Genomic DNA, 18,886 nt, shown 5'->3' on the forward strand with positions numbered 1-18,886 from the left:
GGTTAAGGCCGCTCGGCTCCTCTGCGGATTCCTCCACCGCTGTCTCAGGAGGCGACTCCCCAAACTACCGAAAGAAGGAAGAGTACCAATAAAGGAGAATATTTGTAGTTCAGAGTTGAAATAAGGGACCCCTCTTGCTAAGAGCATATTTAGGGGCTGGGGTGGAGTGCGGGGGGGTGGTGGTGTATGCAAGCTCGCCATCCTGCCAATATTGACTGAATTGGAATCTGACGTCTTCCTTTATCTCTAGCTGGGGAGAACAAATGGGACCCAGATTTGCTGTTTTTGATAGTTCGTTTCACCATTTTCACTCCCTTGAAAATGAGCAGGCGACCTCCTGAGGGCTTTTAACTCGCTTTCTTAGAAACTTCTGTGCCAGGGGATCCGTTCCACCCCAAGGAGAAGTGAATCTGGAACACAAACGCCTCAAAGGATGCTGTCCTGGAAAACGGATCAAGCTAACGCTAATGATGTCACCTTTGGTCCTAAACATATTTACATACCAGTGTACTGCTGATTTCAACGGAGCTTGAATGAACGCGATTCCAAGATTGCTCTTTGGATAGTCTCTGTTTCTCAATGGGATATCTCCCCTTGTAAGTGCTGAGGATCGCGGGAACACTAGACTTCAAACCGGTTTATGTACCACGCGACAGCATTACTCCCTCCCCCCTTTTAGAAAAAAATAGTTGAGGGACATGTACATATCTAATACGAAACTGACTTCGGACGAAATACAGATTGGTAAATACGTGGCCCTTTATTTGAGACTTAATAATAACCCCTTGAGACTCCCAATATTTGACTAGGGACTTTAAAAGCAATGCTGCTTCGGCTAATGGAGTCAGGGCGGACAGGGACGGAGGAGGAGAAGAATCAGTGTTCCCACTGGAAACTTGCCCAGAACGAGAACGAAAGAAATCTTTGGGGAAGGGTAACCCCAGCTCAATCCTATTCCTTTTTCTTCTGATCTAGGTTCTATCGAACTAATGAGATCTACCTTGAGTCCCAACCCTAAGCGAACACAATGTCGCACTTTCCGAAGTGAGAAAAATAACAAAACAGAATCGCACCGTAGCAGATGCTCTCTTCCTTCCGTAAGACAGGGCTCATTTATTCATGATCCCAAACAGGAGACGATGAAAAAGGGCGTATCCTCAAGAAAACTGTTAGGAACGTGGCGGGAATACGTTTTTCGCTAGAAATAAATAAGGAAATACAGATTAATTACTACACCCCATGAAAACGTTTAAAAACCTTGCAAAGTGGAGTCTGCAGTACTAAAAGCTCTTTCACCAACCCTGTCATTCTCATTGATTCTCCAGAGCTAAGTAGTTTCAATAGCGCCGATTAGCATTTCTCCCGGTGGAAACGGTCTTTAAGCTAGGGCCGAAACGTTTGGCCCGGTCCAGGACTGAACAGGACCCTCTGAAATTCGGGAACGCGGGGTGACGGTAAACAATGGGCACAATTATTGCGTAAGTCCCCCCACTAAAATGAAGCGAGTGGGCGCCACACGGCCCCCACCCAGGTGCTTTTGCGGTTCTTGCGCAGCTTCTGTTAATTTCGCTGGGACTCAAGGTAACCTCGAAATCGGATTATATCTGGAAATACGCTATTCTTTTAGTTTGGTATTTTAAAACATTGTATCTGTTTTCTTTTAATTTGATCAACTGAACTTATTAAAGATTTATATCTGGGACAGATGTAGAAAGGGAAGTTGGGTCATTTTCACCTTTTTCGCACCCGGATCTAAACTATCAAAAGTGACCTGTTTAGTAAAATCAGTATTTCTCAGCTAATCCTGATACATTCTGTGTGAAGTCAGTTGTCAAATAACCGTACCCAACCGAGGTTTTCTGAAGCATATGTATTTCAGGTGATGTCCTGTGATATATATTTTAACAATAATTTAACTAGTGCATTGGGTTGATTTTATTACAGTCATAGGAAAGCAAATAGATCCTACTTACATTTTTGACTTTTTCAACATATTTCAGCATGCAACTATTTGATCTTTATTTTGACATTGTTAATAAGGATATATAACAAATATCATGCACCATGTTGTAGTCCCTTGTAATTTAAATAAACCTAAATGCAAATTTTTCATTTGGAAAATATGCCCCATGTAAAGTTTGCTTTTTTAACATATGCTGTCATGTCAATATTTTATCTTTATTTAAACAGTATATAAAGGTAAAGGTGATATAACTGAGCAATTTAATTATGAAAAATGCTTTATGATCATTTACTCAACAAAAAACATGCCATTTCATTTTATAGAAAAAACTTTTTGTTCTAATACGCTATTGTCGTCCTTGACAGAAACAACTTCATATGGATATTTCTTATAACTGTATGTAGTCTCCAACATTGAGATTTTTTCCCCACTTCTCCGTAGATTTTTTTCAGCTGTGTGATGTTTGAGGGGGTTCTTCCATGCATGGTCTGTTCAATGGGATCTGGGATTTGACTTGGCTATTTCTTTCTCTATCATTCAGCAATTCCATGGTGGATTTACTGGAATGTTTGGGTCATTGTCATGTTGCCAGGTTCACTTTCAGTTGAGCTTCATTCTTGTGACAAATGGCCTCAAGTATCCTCTGATACAATAAAGAATTCATAGTGGATTCTGCAATGGTGAGCTGCCTAGGCCTTGATGCAGCAAAGCAGTCTCAAACCATAGCATTCCCATCACCAGGATTTATAATTGATATCAGGCTCTTTTGGTGAAATGCTGTCTTCAGTTTTCTCCAAACACCTCCTGCCCAAATAACTAAATCTTTGTCTTATTTGTCTTACATTGTTCCAGAAGTCTTTGTCTTTGCCTAGTTGTTTATTAACAAATTTAGTCTTGCTTCAATATTCTTTTCTGGAAAGCAAAAGTTTCCTCCTGGCACATCACCCATATACAGCTTCCTAATGGTCAGACTTATGCACTTTGACACCAATAGTGGTGAGAGCTATTTGTATGTCACAGGATGAATTTTTGCTGTCTTTGGAGATTTCTTTTAGCATCTTGCATTCTGCTATCTAGTGACCTAGCCAGAGCAAGCTGGCAGTTGTTTCCAACCCTTTCCACTTGTAGATGATTCACATGATAGTAAAATGATTGTTGTCTAATTGTTTGGCAATTATTTTCTTCCCAGATTCATGGGCTACAACCTTTTTGAAGGCCTTAGAGAGCTTTGTGGATCTAGACACAGTTATACCACAAACTTCAAAAAGTAAGTCAAAATAAATATCTGAACTAAGACAGGATCCTTGAACACCTTAAGGTACTCCAATTATTTGCACCTGGTCTGGTGTACCTGATTCCAATTTTACTTATTTGAGGTGGTGTTAAATGTAAGGGTGTAGTTACTTTTTCCACATGCAAATTTGCATTTTTATATTGGTTTAAATTATACACTGAGCTACAATATGTAATTGGTTCATAATATTTGTTGTATCATATCCCTTTATCATTATTGTTGAAATGTAGATCAAGTATCTGTATGTTGAAAAAGTAAAAAAAACTCGATGGACTTTGTAACAAAACTGTGGTGTTATGTAAGCAATTTTAAAGGGAATAAATTCCACTGGCTTAGTGATATATTTTCAGCGAGACATTCCACTTTAGCAGTTTTACCAATTCCATTCTAAATCTAAAGCATGACTTGATCAACCTGTTTTAGAAATATTCTTGTCTGACTATTTCTGAGGCTTTAATAGAAACTGTAGCTTGGTCTCCCAACAATGTAGGCCAGTTTTTTGAAAAAGAGTAGGAACAAAGGCAACTTTAGCTGAGATAAATATTATGCAATTGATGGTGATGGTATGAAGTCAGGTTAATTTAGTTATTTGGCAATTTATGGACAATAGAAAGAAAAATGATTTTGCTGATTCTTAGGTTTTTAATAAATGTGCTAAACTTTTAATGTTTTATGTTATGACATGACATGTTATAAAACAATAACCACAAATTGTTTAGAAATTTCTGATAGGCTCAGGATAACATTTGAGTTTACTGTGTATTAGTTTAAGAAAATCTGGTCTTAAAACATATTTTATATAACACATTAAATTATAAAAACATTTTAACTCTGTGTGTATAGTTTTATGCAAAGTATATAAATAATTATGCATAAAACCAAAAATACTACAGGCTTAGCAAATTTATGCCAGAAATGGTAGGTACAACATCTGATCTCAGCTAGATGTACATAGTTCCTATGAAAATGAGCAGGACTTGCATTAACGATTCATACCTTCACTAACCTCCACCCCAGGCTCATTGCCTTCTTTTTTTAAAAAAAAAGCCAAATATTTCACTACTGGTCTCAACAACATTGCACTGGGTTGGTGAAGGCTAATATAAGGAATTTGGAATAATGTACAGGAGGACTTGGGGGCAAGAAGTAAATTGAATAAAATGGGATGTAAACATTCTGGGAAGAAACCTTCAGTTGGCCTAACACCTTACTAGCACTACACACTTTTTCTACACAAGCATACAAGTACTTGAATATCAGTGTCAGATCAGACCAAGGGTTTATTTCATGTATAAACCTGTTTCTTTAGTGATAATCTGGTGCTTTTGGAATGGACAGCTTTCCACAATATGGCATTCTATAGGTATGATGGGCTAGTACTCCAATCATCTCCAATCTTCAAGCCCTTGGTTGAGTTGGAAAGAGTAAGAATCCAATATATTTGTAAGAACACCAAGTTAAAATCTATGACACCAGAAAGAGCCACCATTTACAATAGGAAAATCTGACAACAGCAGTATGAGCAATAAGAAAGATACTACTGTAGTCTCATGAAAAGTAATTAAGTCTTAACCCAGATGCATCAAATCTAACATTAATGGAAGATCAGCCACTTTTTTATACCAAAATTGCCAGAGTAAAATTATACCTTATTAATTCTGTTGTAACCCTTTATTGGATATCAAGTCCTGTGGATTGCAAATTCTTGACCTACTAAGCAAGGCTAATTCCCATCTAAGGTAGAACAAACAAACTTGAGTAAACCCTAACTTAAAACTGAATAAATTTCTATGTAATTTACTGGGGACTACAAACTTTTCTCTTCTCAAATCTTGGGTTGTTTGTTTTCTGCTGCACACAGTCTAATTTGCTGCACCAAAGTTAGCAAATATCACTGAAAGCAGTGGAATTTTCTGTCTGTAGGTCTATCTTGCTAATTGGGTTGACACAAAGGGTTAAATTTAAGGAGACTGTTGTACACATTATGGTTCTTAAATAATAAACTGCAAATGTGTGTTTGCAGGCCACATTCCTAAAAGCATTTTACTTGCTAAAATTATAGTCTCCTTAAGGTTCCTTCTATTATTTAGCATCTAAATTGTGTTTGTGAAATGGATTTAAGCTTTTGAAGTCCTAAAACAAAGGTGGTATCAGATCTCAATATTTAATTTTCTGGCAGCCTTAGGCAAATCAATATGGACAAGAGTCTCTTGAATTCTTACTTGAGAGTGAATCCCAACTGGATCTTATTCCAAAGAAAGGATACATAGACTTTGCCTCAGGCTCAATGGAACTGTGGAGAATGACCTCAGCTGACTTATTTGGAAGATTTTCTAAGTCACTACACATATAGCATAATCTTCTCTACCCCACTGCATTAAATGGGATCTGTTCACAGTTCTGGAACAGATTTTTTGGTCCCAAATCACAGGTCAGTATTTAGCATAAGAAAAAAGCTCTCCAAAACCTTATTCTCCATAATATATTGGGACATCTTGATTGAAAACAGCAACATGCGGTAACATATCTGTTTCCTGTAGAAATGAAGATGAAATGAAAATGTTACCACTTGCCATTTATACTTTCATTTGATCTTGATTTTTACTCTCATGGATTCACCATAACTTTTTTATTTTCTATATTAAAATAAGGCCTTTTGAGTTAAATAGGACTTATTCTTAAGTAAAGATGCACACAAGCCAGATGTTTCCATTTCTGGGGATGGAGGGGGTACTCCAACCATTTATAGAAAACTATTTTTCTTTCGATTAAAATCAAGTAGAGCCATTTTGGGTTGATGAAGGATGTGAACCATGTTTGCTGCATAAATGGATATTCCAGATGTAACAAGCAATACTCCCAAACCATGGGAATTTCTTTTACTTGCATATCAGCAGAAATGCCAGTTTATGTACAGTGCAATTGAGTTAGGTCACTGCTGCAATAGTGCATACGGAGGATCTCTTTCCTTGCTTTTGGAAGCTCTTCAAATGGCATATTCCAAATCAGACTTGCTTCTGTTCAGTAAAGGAAATGTTTTTTTACCACGAAAGAGAACCATTCGCAAGGGCGGGCCCAATAGGACTATTTCTTCATGGCATCATCCAACCGTCACTTTACTGTGTCACATCCCTGAAGTGCCATTACAATGGTACCTGGGTGACGAAGGTTTCCTCTTCCTTTCTTAAAGGGAAGAGTCAGAAAGACTCGATGACTGGGATATCTACAGCAAGAGCAAAATCTCCTGAGCTCTATCCCATCTTTCATCCCTACACACCATGTGTAAATACGCTTAGTATCGGAGCGTGAAATACATGTAGGTTTCACACTTCTGTTTATACACCCCTTCCACACCTAATCTCACCTCTGCTTACATAATTCCATGCCAGCCGCCACCTCATTCTTGCCAAACACAACATGCTCAATAGTTCTGGGGCAAAGTTTACATTGGGATGGAGAGACACCTTATCTTGGCTAAATTGAGGGCAGTGTAGGAGATATAACAGCAAACACTACGGAAAGGGCATCTTGGTATCTTCAAGGGTTGAGTTGCCTAGTGTAAGCCTTGCCCTCTGTGTGTGTGTGTGCGCGCGCACACGCAGATTTTGCCTATTAATCTTCTGTAGTAACCTAACCACTCATTTGCAGTTCATGCAGAAAATCACAAAGACAATTAACGTGTCTACACAGGCCAGGCTTTTGTGCTTATTTTCTAAAGGGCTGTGTGTGTGCGTGCCTGTTGGTGTTGGAGGTGAAGCAAGAAAGCTCCTCTTAAGAGCTTTGTTTTATGAATACCATAAACGCCTTAGGATTTAGTGCGAATCTCTGAAAAATCAATAATATCTACTCTTTATCAGCCTCTCTCTCCCTCCCCAGATCCCACATGAACCTCGGTCACATTTATTACTTGTTTCCCGGCTATGTTTCCGGTCAAGACAATAGGGTGGTGTTGCCATCCTATGCACTCTTTGGTCCGGCTTCAAAAATCAATGAGACTCTAGGATCGCAGTATATTTGCTTCTGGTCAAAGGACTTTGTGCCTCCTGAAAGCAAGTTCGCTGGACCTGGCTTCACTTCAGGACCCCAAGCTCTCTTGCTCGCCAGGCAGGCCTCAATCAAAACCTAACACTCAATTGAATTGAATGAGGGGCTCTTTCAGATTGATGGAGCTGGACTGTTTGTGCCCTACACCTTTGGATTGGGTTGCGCAGACTGTGTGGGCTAAGGAGAGGAGGAAGGTGGAATGAAAAGCTGGCCCTCGAGGCTCTGAAGGCCTGTTTCCCAATGCGAAATGGTCCCCCACTTCCACGGCATCTACCACGCCTTCTGCAGCTTTCTCTTGGGGCTCCTTTCTGGAGAGATGCGAAAGAGGATTGGGCCTGTTCTGTGAGCACCTCAAACTGCACAGGGATTTCGGGGTCTCCGGGAAGACACAGGCGACTTTTACAAATTGCTTGCTTCCCTAAGTTTCCAGAAAAGGCACCTCAGGGAACCTGGGAGGGTCTCTTGCAAATTCGCTTGATGGAATGAGAAGTGAAGCCCTGTTGTAGCTTGAAGAGCATCCTAGGTTGGATTGGAGCTTTTCGGTTCACTATGCAGGTTATGAGTACACAAGCTGATATCTAAGATCGGTTGTCTAGATGCCAAGATCCTGAAGGAACCCTGGATCCTGAAGAGGTCACCGGTGGGCAGCAGGGTCCTTCTTCAGTCACCTCGGGGTGGGAGGTGGAGAACAAAGCCAGCCATTCTCAATCCGAGGCGTGACATAAACCAAAGTGGCACTTGAGGCTGATGAAAATCCGCTCCAAATGACCCCCTCCCCCGCCTCTCGTGGTGGTAGAGAGGAACGTGGTTAGAGTGTGGTTTGGTTTGCGTTTCGCCCCGAGGACAGGGTCAGCTTCGCCGTCGCCTCCATAAGAAGAAGAAAAAGAACGGATTCCGGGGAGTGCGAGAGGTCGGGCCTGCTAGAGCGCGCCTTTTCTGGTTACCCACCGAGGCCGGGGTTTCAGAAGGCCGGGTGCGGCGCCACCGATGCGAGAAAGGGAAGCTGACCTCTGGGCGGGAAACGGTGGCCGCTCGCCTTTAGCCCGTTGACCCCGCGCCTGCACGGTTTGGCTTAGGCAAAGGCAAAGGCAAAGGCAAAGGCAAAAAAAAATCCCAAATAAGTTCTGCCTGTTCAGCAGGCGGCTTTGAAGCAAGAGCCGAAGGTCACTTCCACGCAACGCACGTGGGCGAGTCCTCCGTGGGATTTGAACCATGCTGGAGTTCAGCTGGGGGGGTTGAGCGCCTCGGGGCGGGGGGGCGGGGCGGGCGTCGACGTTTCAAGAGACTCTCCGAAACCGCCTTTTTTATACTCGCGCGCACTCGCGCGCTCCGCAGGGCCTTCAGACTAGGCGCAGAACTCCTTCTCTTCCCCTCCCGCAAGCGTTATTTTATGCCGGTTGGGAGGGGGCTACCGAGGGGGGCGTCATATTCCAGCCACCCGCTGAGGGGCAGCCCCCCCCTCCCAAGCCACCTCCCCTCGCAGCTCCGGCTCCCTTGCGCGTTACACACACACACACGCACACATACAAGCGCGGGCACAAGGGGCTCTTGGCTCGTGCTCAATGAACATTGCGCTCGATTCGCGAAAGTCAGACCCCAAGTAAGCGCAAGGGGCGGGGTGTCAGGGGGAGAAGCGCTAGGAGACGCCCGGCAAGCCGGCCCGCCAGTTCGGGAAACCGCCTCGGCCGACGCCGGCTCCGCCGAGTGCCGCAGCCTAGGTAAGTACGCGCGGCGCTCTGCTGCTCCCTCGCTCTGGTTCCTCCGGGACGGGCGGGCGCCTTTTCCTGCTTCCCGGTATGGAAAGGGGGAAGGCTGGGGGCTACTGAGCCTTTCGGGCGAAAACACCACTACTTGGCTCAGCCGGGCATCGGCAGTGGGGATGATCGACGACAAGGGAAGCGGAGAGTCCTTCGCTTGCCCCTTTCCTAGCCTGGCTCCGTCCATCCGTCCGCCGTCCTGTCCCTCGTGGGCCAGGATGCTGATTCTCCAGCCACAATTCTAGGGAAACAAGTTTCCAGCCTTGAAAAGTTGTCCGTCCTTCCTTCCTAAGCTGTGGCTCTCTCCCCCAATCTATTTGCTATTAAATAGAAATTATTTTGTGGAATGGCTAATAGTAGTAGAGGTTCTAAAACGCGATCAGCAACTTCCTCGCTTACTTGGAAAAGAGGAGGGAGAAGCCATCAAACCCCATTTGAGGGCTGGGCATGTTGGTTCCTTTTCTAAGGACAAACACGTGAGCTACTTTCGACACATCCCAGGATCGCGTGAACTGGCGCATTCACACAGCCCGGCCTGGGAAAGAGGCCAGGAACGTCGGTTTAGAAAGCAGCCTTCGGATCTGCTGCTCCTCTGGCCTAATTTACAAGACAGTCCCTCATTTCGATCCCGGGAAAGACACCGTTCCTCGTTTCGCAAGCTTGAAGCGCTGGCTTCGTTGGGCGAGTGATTTTGCCCGGCAGAAATAAAGGTTGGCAACCTGAAGCCCGAACTCTCTGGGACCGTTGAGGTTAGTGGACGGATAACCGTGTGTCGTTGAGTGAAGGTTTACAATTGGTCCTCTCTTGGAATGCTGGCTTTAAGCTCATTTGCTCCCGAGAAAGTTCTGTGTTCCTGTTGATGCTCAAGTCCAGTTACTGCCTTTTCCTTGATCTGTGAATCCATGAGTTGGAGGAGAAGGGGAATCCAGGATTTCGTCGTGAGTGTTCAATGCAGCGCTACAATCCACGGGTCAGTTGGGTTGCGGCTATTCATCTTTAGTTTAAATCCCTATTCATCTGGCAAATGTGCTTACAATTAAACTTTTCAGAAAACACGCATAAGGTGGTAGGGTATGAGCAAAGCTGAACAGCTCTTCAACATCCATTTTAAACCTCGGTGAATTTTAACTCCAAGTGAACCTGCTGAAAAATGAGGAGGCAATGCCAAATATTTCGGATTATTTGATTCAATCGGTTGCACCGGTTGCACCGACAAAGTACAATCAGGCAATTGATGGGGGAGCCGACCTTCGAAAGAGGGAGGGGATGCTTTTTGAAAATGGCTGCAAGAGCCAGCCACTCCCATAGAGTTATGTAATAGGGCTGCATATACACATAGCAAATCTGAGCAGGGAGAGCTGATACACTGCCACTTCTTAAATAATTATCTTCTGGGTTTTCTTTCACTGATTAGCCATCTGAAAGCTTGTAAAAAAAAGCTATGACATACAATGAGTGTGGATTTTGAAGGTGACACGTTGTTAGGCTAAGGGCTCTTGACACTTGGTGATTTCCTTGTTCCTATTAAGGAAATGCAAATCAGGAAGCAATGGAATTTTTATTAAAACGCCTTCTCAACATTTAAATATTTTAAAAAGCATCCAATAAGGATTACACAAACCTATAGTGTGGAAATAGATGGATACTTTTGAATGTTTTATCAATTTTGAATTCAAAGGAATACTTCTTTTTGTTGAACTAGCTTCTTACAATAGCTCCTAACTAAACAGTATTTTCTTCTGAAGGTTTATGGATTATTTATTTACTAACTAGAAATGAAATTAAGGCATATATAGTCACACCCAAAACCCACCTAAAGCAAAACATTTGGATTTCAACTACTTTAGCCTGATGCAGCAGGCCAAGCTTACCCATTTAATGCAAGAATTATTGTAAATGCACAAATAATATTCTTTATGTATGATGGTTAGTGAGGAAACAAGTGTATTTGCATCAATTTAAAGGACACTCCCAGTGAAATCGATCACCTTTCTCCCGCTAGTCATCTGTAGTATTTTCAATTACAAGGAAACAATGCTCTGGCTATTCCTTTCTTTCTGACACGAATGTAATTAGATCACTGATTTAAATAAAGCACCAGAAACATATTTTACTGAATACATCTACTTGCAAGTAAGTAGTATTTAAATCAGTGAGTCGTTCTTCCACCCAAAAATGTTTAGGATAAGAATAAGCAATAGGACAGCATCAAATCAGATTTCTCGATCTTTCTAGGTAAGAGCAATTAGTTTATGATTTGTACACAAATGACCCTTGAAGAACAGCATTAGAACAATCCTGGTGTAGTGAAGAGGTCTTTGCCGAATGTCAATTACCGGCCTCAACAGTAGAACTCCATGTTTGCTTGGATACGGTGACCCAATCCTCAGCCTCCTTGATACATTTCTCATAAACAGACAAACAAAAAGCATCTGCCTTAAAAGACTGCATGGCAGGAGATTACATGCACAGGTATGATAAGTCATTAAATGACAACCCCACCCCCCAGTGCTCACAGTCATTTTTTCTTTGTCGTATATTTTACTTATATAACTCTAAAGGTATATACAAGTTAATCTGTGGAGAAATAAATGTTTAAACACAAGTAGGAAATAGTATGTTTACTCACAGTAAATCCAATTGATATCAATGAAATATAATTCCTGTTATGCATGTCTTAAGATTGCAACCTACGTGCTTAATTTAATTTTTCTCCTAGAGAAAACTAAATTGGACATAAAACAAAAAAGGATTTGTGTTACAAATGTATTCTTTTACTTGAAGCCACTATGTCTCCTCTCACCTTTTTCACAAACATTTAATTAGTGATTAGAATAAATATATAAAAGAGACTTTTCAATCCTAGATGTTCCTGCAAGTCCCAGGTATTATGGACCTTTTGTCTATTCAATTATCTAGATGGTCTTTTTGTCACTAACATCACAGAAGCCTCTTTCAAATAAGATTGGACTAATTATTCCAGAGATGGGGAAAGAACAAACCATTAAAGAATTTTCAATTTGCCCAGCAAAGAACAGTTTCTCTGCTAGAGACATTTTCCATATTAATGCTATCTTCCCCAGGCTCATGAAATATTATTCAAAACCCCTAGGGAAAGTACCTTTCTAAACCAAAGGGGGAAAAAGTTTCCCATTTTCCTCCATGGTTTTGGGGTGGGGATGTGGGGGGAGTTGCAGCACTAAAGCTTCTGCCTCTATCAGGACAAACCATGAATTTAAGAAATTCAAGACTGTAAGGCAAGACTGGAGAATCTGTTCCTAGCCTTAGGCCTTGACTCTTCCTCTGAGCATCAATAGGAGAAGAATTCCCCACAGTGAAGGGTTTGGGAAGGCTTTCTCATTTCTTTCAGGGTTGTTAGAGAAGGAAGATAACTTCTAACATTCAGTGGTCTGACTCTGCTTTGCTTGCCTAAATATTAGGTTATTTTTTTATTTGTTTTTACAAAAGATGTATTTCAAGATTACAACTGAAGCTCAATCAATCGGAGTGTTATTGCATGCTAGGGTTATGTTTCCTGATTTTAATTACTGAGATCAGCTGAAATCATGTGGGTAAGTTGTTAAATACTAAACTGATTTTGCTCCTTTCCCCCACCCTGGTTGAATATAATATATTTAAGAGTCTAGAACAATATTAACTATTTAATCACTTGTTTCTCTGGATCAATCAGATGCATTTATCTTTCCCATTCGTCCTTAGATAATTTATATGGACAGCCAGTAGGTGTCGCTGTCCCCCTGCTGGCCAGAATAGGGTAATCAAGAGCCATTCAAGGGGGCAGCAGGAATATTGTATGGTCCCTTACCTCTAAGGTAGCACATTGCCTTTAGTGAGCTCACCTCTGGCACGAAGACCATCTTGCTAGGGCAGGACAAGTCATGCCATTGCTTAAAAGATTATCTGGAAGCCATTCTCTCCTATGAGTGAGCCCAACAATGGATATGTGGAGAAACACAAGGCTAGCGTATTGGAGTTGGGGGAGAACTGCCATCTGAGCCCCAGCCTCTCTCTAAATACAGCTGTACTTGTCTTTTTTTTTTTTTTTTTAGCATGCAAGGTGATTGGTAAGGAAAAAGGAGAAATCCAGGAAACAATAGAAGGCTGTACACACATACACAAAGAGACACAGATGCCTCTGATGACGCCTCTTGTGTTAGTGTTGAGGCTAAAATCATAACTGCATTGGTTGCTTTACACATGTTACTTGTATCCTTAAATGTTTTGATTAATCCCAATATTGTTGATTCACTGAAACGTAATTCTGACAAATACCTTTGCTCACACCTATGATTTCCTCTCTCAAATTTCCCCGAAACACGGATAAATTGTCAAGGATCGGAAATCTAGAATCACTTCTTTAGCCTTGAAAATTGTCTCCCATTTCCTTTTATATTTTACTTTGAGATGTAATGTGGCAATTATTATTAAACAGGAGGTTGGGATGTTGTTGGGCTTTTTTAAAAGATAATTCCTAGAAAATGTTTTGCATCTCATAAAGTATTTTAATAATGCCTTTTGCAAAAAAAAAAAAAAACCTATTTATGAATAGAAGTAGGAAGCGTGAGGCTAATATCAAAGTAGGGTTAAGGTGATTGGCACAATATCCTTATATTGAGAATATAATTTATGTTAGTGGAAGTTGTTCTTAAGAAAAAGCAACAATATAGACCAAGAATGCTGCTGGTCCCTCATTCCAACCTTAATGTTGCTTCCAGAAGGATATATTTCCCCTTCCTTTTTTGTTGTAAACTAAGGCAACATATCCTACAAATCTTATAAGGAATGAATATTAATACAAAACAATTAATACAAAAGTGTGCTCCTATGCCCTGTGTGATGCTAAATAGGTTTTAAGAATATTATCATTTTAAAGGGTGGGAAATCTGAAAGACAAAAATCTTTGTTTTGTTTTCTTTTGGATACCCTATGAATAATCTGTTATGAAAGCTCAATAATTTAGTTTATATTTCTGTAGACCAAAGTCTAATTCCTAGTAAGTTGTTCCTGGACATAAGAAATGAAGGGAGAAAGTTACTAGAAAAGGGGTGAACATTGGGTGACTATTACACATGCCTATTGCCTGGTTGTGTGTTTTAACTCTGAGGTACAGAGTTAGATGTGAGCAATTTGCCATGTGATATAATGGGTGGCTTGATATTTATTGTTCGTGGCCGTCCAATTTAAGTGGCATATGGCTTAGACGAGGCAGCTGTCCCTTGATCTCCCTCTGGCACAAGCACTTGAGGTGCTGAGTGAGGGGTGGGAGGCGAAGAGGAGACGTGAATATGAGGGAGGGGCTGCTGGATGCAGGAGGGCCAAAGAAGTGGCCTTCACAGCGAGAGCAGCGTGCGAAGGAGTTGGGATTTGTGCAGATTGTTGAGTTCCTTCAATCACTGCCTGCAGGTGATGTGATTCACAGGGACAAGGCCTCTATATGGTAATTTCAGCTGGACAAGGCGGTGTAGGTATGTGTTGTATGTGTGGATATGTGTTGTTGTGGGGGAAGTGGGCTCTCAATTAAGGAGCCAGCTAAGCTCGGACGGAGCAGACAGAGCGGGTGACCCTGCGTATCTTGTTCGCAGCACCAACATCCACCGAGCTACACCGAGCTGCCGTCTGCAGGGTAAGCAGGACACGCAGGGCTAAGGAACAGTGATGGGAGAGAGCGAGAGAGCTACGCCTAGCAATAAGCAAAGCATCTCTAGGGCAGTTATCCTTGCACAACACCTAACCGCGGTGTGAGGAGGGGGGGTGATGGAGTAGACACCCAAACAAATGCCTTTGATATTGGCTCCTTGAATAGACATATCATTATCCCACTTAAGTGTTGTGTGCACCTATCCTCTTTAGGTCTGTGGATGGCTAGAGCTATAGGCAAGCTAAGGTGGTTCACGTGGTTTAATTAGTCACTAGAGAAGGTTGGGATTGTCTCAATCAACGAGGTGGCCCTCAGTGTTCTGTGGAGAGGGCCAGCTTGGTGCGTAGTAAATGCTGGACTCCCCACTTCACCGGTTCATGCAATGTACACACACACACACACACACACACACACACACACACACACACGCATAATTTCCTCCAATGTATTGTTCTATACATAGTGTGATAAGAACTAATGTAATGGAAGACAAAAATGTGGTTCTCCCACCCCTTTCTTTATGGTTTACGTGTAGCCATCTGACCACTTTTTATTGGGTGACATATCATATGAGCACTTTAGGGTACGTAAAACTGGAGATGGTGGTAAGGCTGGATGTAGCATAAGCTCAAATTGGACGGATTGGGATATAGGCATAACACAAAGCGAAAATCTCTCTCGGGCTTTTCTCCAAATCTAAATGGGCTTGGCTTTGAGGAGAGTTAACTTTGACCTTATGCATATATGCAGGTAAGTAATTCATGCTGTGCCTAATGACCTATGCATGTGTTGCACTTATTTGGCTTAAATAGGTATGTGATGTTAAGTGTATGTTCATTTTTTTTTCTCCTGAATGTCAATCCTGCATTATTTTAGAAAGACGACTTGGGAAACAAAGTAATGGTTAAATTGGAACAAACGTTGGGTGATTTTAAATTACTATCTTTAAAAAAAAAAAATCCCTCCAAAATAATGTTTGTCAAACATAATATTTCAGTCTAGATGTATAATATATATATATATATATATATATATATATATATATATATATATATATATATATATAATATTCATACATCCCTTGCTTATTAAACACCAATTTTATAAACAAGATCTCAGATGCATTGTCACACAAGAAGTAGTACTTGGCATAAAGCCAGACAAGTTTAAATTAAATGCATTAATAATAACCGCAGTTAGAAGGTAACATACAACATAGTTGAAAATGTCTTCCTTATAGAAATCTCTCTTCCCTCATTGTGGGCACATCTTTAAAGAAAATATTTTCAAATGAAAGGCTTCTGAAGCCAAAGGAGAATGTGATATAGACAGACAGAGTGTCTTAAACAATTCCTATTATGCAAGCTTCCAGATGCTCCGCCCTCTTTTTATTTTCATGCCTATGATGAGATTTATAATCAAACTTTGAATTTCCAGTTGCTGCCCTTATAGTTGATCAGCTAAAGCAACACACACACACACACACACACACACACACACACACACACAGAGAGAGAGAGAGAGAGAGAGAGCCAATTCATGCCAGTCTTTTCATTTTAAGAGAAGCAAAAGATTCTGAGGTTTCACATTGTGTTAGGGAACCATGTCCAAACATATTTTGAAAACCCTGCAGAAAATGAAGAAGCAGGAAGCAAAAGCAAGCTGCATCTATAGAGCGCCACAGTAAAAAGGCCAACATGAAACAAATGAAAATAAAATGTTTTGCTTTTAAAAAAAAGATGAAGGAAGAAAGGAAATCTAAAAAGCTTAACTTCCAATAAATGTTTTAAAAATGCAAATATACCTTTACATATGCATCAGTATTAAAAATAATGCATGCAGGAGCCAACCGGAGGAGCAGCAGCAGCAGCAGCCAAAGGAGGAAAGCAGAATGGCGCAGCGTTGATTATGCATAGAGAGAGAGAGAGGCTTTTGGCTGAAGCCGCCTGCTTGTCACCTGTTCTTCTCCGCGCAGCGCTGCAGGCCGGCCGCTTTCCTTCAGCGGCAGGAGCTCATCGGCTGAAATCTCGGCGCTTAGCAGATCTTGGTCATTTGGGCTTTTGCTGGCTTTGATTTTTGGGAGGTTGTTGTTGCTGTTTTAGGACGAAAGGCTCGGCTTGGTGAGCTCTGTTTTTTTTTCTCTTCCCTCGCCCGTTTTTTTTTTAAAGATTGTTCCTTTAATTAAAACCTTCCATGAAAGGAAGCGATCGCTCCGGGAATCTATAGTCTCTTCTTCATGCAGTAGGATTTGCATATTTTTAATGCCCTAATTTCCTTGATGTATGTAAATGTAGCCGGACGTACTGTTAGACTCAAGCTGACGTCAATGGACGTGACCTCGCTGCTAAACCTTGAACGTGAAGCTGGGATGAGAGCGGAGAAGCGAGCGAGCGGGAGAGAGAAAAAGGGAGAGAGAGAGAGAGAGAGAGAGGAGGGAGGGAGGAGGCGAGGCAGAGCTGGAGCTCGAAGCTGAGGCTGCCGCTGCTGTTGGCACTGGAGGGGCAAGGGCAGTCGGCGAAACCGCCTGGAGTAAGGGGGGAAAAAAACCAAGAACAAACGAACCAAGAAAGGAGTCTGGAGAAGACACCAACCTATCCAAGATTCTTTATTTCCCTGGTGTTGCTCTGCATCTCTGAACAAGCAGCGTGCTGCTCCCTCTAATAAAACATTTGCATCCACTCTTATAACTTGGCAACCCTACTACAAATACAATACTTGGAGGGGGGCGGGAGAAGAGGGACTGTTGCATGTCTCCCTCCCCTCCGAAAGTGGGACGCGGCGGCGGCTTCTGTCTCCAAAGGGAAGGCATTGCAGAGCCGGACTGGCCGCGTAGGTGCTTGCCCGGCCAACGCGCGCCTGCTACCCGCGGTGGTGGCGGTGTTCGGTAGCCTGAACGAAATGCCAATGTTACACGTGAATGTACGACGAGGGGGCTGGGAAAGAGGAGAGCAGTCCTTCGGCGATATCCTACGCAGGTGGCAGGACAAGAGAAAGTGAGGGAAGGAAGAGATGAACCAGGGAGGTGCGGACTGAGAGTCGCAAACATTCGCCTCTCCACCGGCGAATCCGTCGCTTGTTGCTGCGGTCGTCTTTAGGTTCGGTGTCAGAGACTGCGTATAAAGATTCTGCCCAGGATTGTGCTGAAAGGGAACAGAGCTAACGAAACGGGGTGTGGCGCGATAGGGGTAGTGGCCTCCCTCCCACATTTGTAGAGCTGGCTATGCTTGGAAGGATTGGTGAGTTTTCACTCAGGAGCCTTGGAGCGTATCCAGCTCTGCTTTCAAAAGAAGCTGGAGACACCCTCCAGTCAGGGTCACCTGCCTCCCTTTCCATCCCTTTGATGTATCCATGACATCGGTACAAAATGTACCAGCGTCGCCTGTAAATTGGGCGCAAAAGAACCCCAAAACACACTAGCTCATTTCCCTCGCTTCTTTCTTTAATTCAGAATCTAGTTATTTATCTGACGCATTAACTTGAGAGAACCTTAAAATTAAAAGATAATGTGGATAAATCCTGAATCTGAAGACAAAACTCGGCCCTAGAGTCTTTCTCGGTTTCTGCGCCTGTTTCTGTGCAGGTGTTTTTCTCTCGCTCGGCTGCTTTTTCTCTCCCGCCCCCACTCCCAAATAATATTATCTATCTCTTCCGTGCTCGCATCCTTCCTAGGTTAGGGCAGAAAGTTCGCCGTCAGAATGCTGTTCTAGAGGTGGAGATGTCCAGGGGAAACCGTGGAAGCCACTATCAGGGGTCAGAGTGCTAATGTCTCCTTGGCTAAATTTGGCGGGAAAGTCGCAGCCAGTGCAGGGAGGTCTGTGGTTCCAAGCGGCGTCTCTCTCCCGCCCAGTCTCTCATTATCAGCTTACCTCTCCTCCCCACCTCCACCCACCATCTTTGCATGCGAATATTTTTTAACAAGGCTCCTCCCAGCCAGCCTCCTCCTTTCCGGCAGGCACATTAGCTCCAACCCACAGCAATGGACTTCTCAGGATACACCTACAACTGACCGCCGAGGGCTCTAAAAGAGAGCTCTACAGAACCACCTAATACAAGCCAAACGATTTGGCTTTCTTTACAGATCCCGAACCTTTATCACTTCCATTTCAGGCCAACGTGTTGGCACAAGATCTTTGGCGCACCAAATATACACGAGGGATCATTTTCTGCCT

At 42.5% G+C, this 18,886-nt stretch overlaps 1 long non-coding RNA gene across 1 annotated transcript; it reads right to left on the bottom strand.

Annotated features, from left to right (window-relative positions):
- Positions 1–741: 741 nt before the first annotated feature.
- Positions 742–17,117, bottom strand: LOC148127374 (uncharacterized). Its single transcript, XR_015742272.1, has 2 exons — positions 16,522–17,117; positions 742–1,198 (listed from the first exon to the last, which is right to left on the bottom strand). It is a non-coding gene; the product is annotated as an uncharacterized LOC148127374 (long non-coding RNA).
- Between the last annotated feature and the right edge of the window lie 1,769 nt (positions 17,118–18,886).

Source organism: Pseudonaja textilis, chromosome 2 (assembly GCF_049901715.1).
Source record: "Pseudonaja textilis isolate UNSWEBS1 chromosome 2, rPseTex1.2, whole genome shotgun sequence".
Taxonomy (NCBI): Eukaryota; Metazoa; Chordata; class Lepidosauria; order Squamata; family Elapidae; genus Pseudonaja; species Pseudonaja textilis.